Raw genomic sequence first — 3790 nt, 5'->3', positions numbered from 1 at the left:
TCATACGATATGTTACGCATGTTACGGTAGGGCACTGTGTAGTTGCCGACGAGGCTCCCGACAAGCGCAGAGTGCCTCGCGTCCGTTCTGGTGATGATGACCAGTTACAGTGACAACACCTCACCTCAAATTATTAGTAATAGCGAGCTATTTAGATGTTCAAATAATGCATAAGGTGCATGACAGCAAGCTCACAGATTGCAGCAATGTAATTTACACAGGCATCCAATTTATTGCTTGCGGTAGTGGTGTTATTAACGAACGCAGTAGTCCTAACAAGCACTCCGTCTCCAGGCCACAGGTGGCCCATCGGGACCATCCGACCGCCGTGTCATCCTCAGATGAGGATGCGGATAGGAGGGGCGTGTGGTCAGCACACCACTCTCCCGGTCGTTACGATGGTTTTCTTTGACCGGAGCCGCCACTATTCGGTCGAGTAGCTCCTCAGTTTGCATCACGAAGCTGAGTGCACCCCTAAAAATGGCAACAGCACATGGTGGCTCGGATGGTCACCCATCCAAGTGCCGGCCGCGCTCGACAGCGCTTAACTTCGGTGATCTGACGGGAACCGGTGTATCCACTGCGGCAAGGCCGTTGCCAGTCCTAACAAAATTAATGTAATTGAGGCCGGGTATTATAACAGCGCAAAAAATAAATTTTTTTGAAAAGGAATTAATTACATATTCGCTGTTCAAATCGCGATAGCTCCAGAAGAACACTATTGATTTGCGTCATTCGCAATGAATGTGGTTTTAGCGGTCGGTTCAGAGAGTGTTACAAAGATGTTCCAGACGGGTACGTCTCAATTGTTGGATGAAAGGCATGTTTTTTACTAATGGAATGCTGCTGGGTACGTTCAGGAAACCAGTACCTAAAAACGTAGGACGAGTGTCCTGTCCTTACTTGAATATTCCGTGTAAGAACAACATGATGTAGATTAGGGCGACACCGAGACGTAGTCAGTTTTTTATTAGTACATTACGGATCGGATTAAGAAAACAAGTTATAGTGTTGCTTGTAGGGTGTATATGTAAATAATAGCCACTTTATGACAAAATAATTGAGACACTTTAAATAAATGGCAGAAAGAGAGAAAATGGCAGAAAGAGAGAAAAAGTACTCATCTTAAACTGATAGTTAAATTTGGATCTTTAAAGTTTAACGTCTTGTATTAGTTTTATTGATGAAATATTCTGCCTAATACACGGAACACACAGGACCTATATTCCTGAACGCCCAAGGAACAGTAAACTCACAAAAACTGTCAGTCATGCAGTGACACACGCAAAGAATAAGTTTTTATACATGCTACAGTTAAAAAAAAAATTTGAAACAAAGTCAGCTCCACGTCGAAAGAAAATCAATAACTGTAGTCCTACAAAATTTGCGCAACTGCCTTTAACAGGGCAAAGTGAACAACAGGTAAGTAAGCATGTACTGAAAGATCCCAGTCCCACTGACACCCATCCATGACGCAGCAGATGCAAAACCAGTCGACGGAAACCACTGACATCCGCATCACGTGGGAACAGCAATCACAATGACGAAAATTGCAGCCTGGAGAAACAGAACCGAGTGCAGAGTTCTGCTCATTCAGCACACCACACGAAAAAGGATGCGTGGCACAAAGTCTGGCAGACTGAACACGTCCTATGTCTACCACATAATATACGAATCTTGTCTTATGTTCGCGGGAACCTAACAATTTTAAGATATGATATTTTGGCTATCTCAGAGGGAAAAAAATTCCCATACAGATCGCAATGACGGAGGAAAGACACGTTTTAAATCACCAAACAATCCCGTTCACCAGTATACAAATGTGAAAACTCCATTCTCTCTCTCTCTCTCTCTCTCTCTCTCTCTCTCTCTCTCTCTCTCTTTGTCTCCCTACCCTAACCCTCAACCCCCCCCCCCCCACACCCCCCTTGTTTTACGCAATGACACTGTCAACCATGTTAAAATTGTTCGAAACATATAGCAAAAGTAGATAAAGTAATGAGAGTCGTGTCTACCCTAAATTAGTAATGTGTACCTTGCATAAAATATTACATGCAACTGGTGTGGCCCGGTGGCTGACTATTTGAGTGTCGGACTATGGATGCCAGCAGAGTCCTAGCATGTTTTTGTCTCTTTCTTCTTTCCACTCTGACAGTGTCTGCTCATGTGAGAAATGCCGAGCTGCATAATGGTTTGAATCCCATTTCAAACTGTCCGTCCCCCTATAACTGGACCCTGAGTCAGCTCAAACAAAATCGGAGATAGGCAGATACAGCAGGGCCATATAAAGTTAAGCACCATGATGTTGAATCAAATAATACTTTAGTTGAGGTAACCGACTTGATGACAACGCACGAGATAGATTACCTCACACATCGTATTTACCTGGGTATATGATTTTTTTTTCCGACTGAACCCCGAAGATAGCATCCTACTGAGACAACATATTTCTAATTATACTGTTTTCTTACGACCAATACATTTGTTCTTTTGAGCAATTCGCGAACTAATTAGTCAGTGAGATAATTACCAGGACATCGTGAGTACTACCTGCAACTCAGAAAAAAAAGCTAATTCTCCACATTGAAGATAGACAACTGTTACAAAACATGCCTCTTGTGCAACACACCTCTCTCTTGCGGTTCTTGCTTCACTCACACCCCATTTAAAATCAACCATGATAAAATGTGTGCACTTTACCCACTATTTGTAAATCATTTGATTGCTGGGCTCCTTAGTTCTGAACTGGTAGAAATTGGAAGACTTCAAATTGCCAATTCTTTGTGTCTGACCACAGTCACTAATAATGATAATAATAATAATAATAATAATAATAATAATAATGCTTAGAACCTACAATAGTGTCGTAACCATGGCGTATTTATTGTAGGGTATCACTGTCAATTTATTCCTTTATTTCTGCGAAGTGAATGGTGAAGCAATTTCTGGTGTATTGTGGTAATACCTGCAACTACAAGCGTATGTTGTAATGTTACCGCCTCTAATTTGAAGTAAAACTTGAGTTTAGCTATCAAATCTAAGAATCGTAAAATTTGAAAGTTGTGTAAATCACTAAGTGAAAATTCTATCTTCAACGGCAGCCTTAGAAGAAGAACTGGGCCCAACAATGAAACAGTTTCTCTTTGATTTATCGCAATTAATTTGCATGATAGACAAGAATAATTACCAGTAACATCACTTTCTTTTCCTAGATTGTGGAAATATCTACGGCCCGTAGTCTGTTTGGGGAATGATTCGTTTGGCAGTATTTTATGAGGCCGCGAACAGAGATCACGTTTTTCGTTCGGGAAACATTATACAGGATGATTGTCGGACTTTGTAAAATAAATATAAGTTCTAACAGCTGTACCGGTCAAATTGTAATCACGCACGAAATGGCGCTTAAAGAGATCGCGAACCAAACGAGAAGTCTTCATAGTTAAATATTTCACTTTTACTGAGGTGAATTTTTTATTATAGTTCTCATTGAAAGGATGATCAAATAACTTACTCCGTATACAGAAAATATTTTTTTTAGATTTTTAATGTGAATCAGCTTTCATGACACTTGTATGATTTCATACAGTATATCGACAATCTCGTATCGGTAATGATAACAGAAAATTGGAAATTTTGTGGTAAGTTCTATGGGACCAAACTGCGGGGGTCATCGGTCCCTAGGCTTACACACTACTTAATCTACCTGAAACTAACTTACGCTAAGGACAACACACACACCCATGCCCAAGGGAGGACTCGAACCTCCGACGGGGGGAGATGAATGATAACA

General features: G+C 41.0%; 1 pseudogene; it reads right to left on the bottom strand.

Moving 5' to 3' along the window:
* Positions 1-481: 481 nt before the first annotated feature.
* LOC124724470 lies at positions 482-599 on the bottom strand (annotated as a pseudogene).
* Between the last annotated feature and the right edge of the window lie 3191 nt (positions 600-3790).

Source organism: Schistocerca piceifrons, chromosome 1, assembly GCF_021461385.2.
Source record: "Schistocerca piceifrons isolate TAMUIC-IGC-003096 chromosome 1, iqSchPice1.1, whole genome shotgun sequence".
Taxonomy (NCBI): domain Eukaryota; kingdom Metazoa; phylum Arthropoda; class Insecta; order Orthoptera; family Acrididae; genus Schistocerca; species Schistocerca piceifrons.
This window is presented reverse-complemented; position numbering and strand designations above follow the sequence as displayed.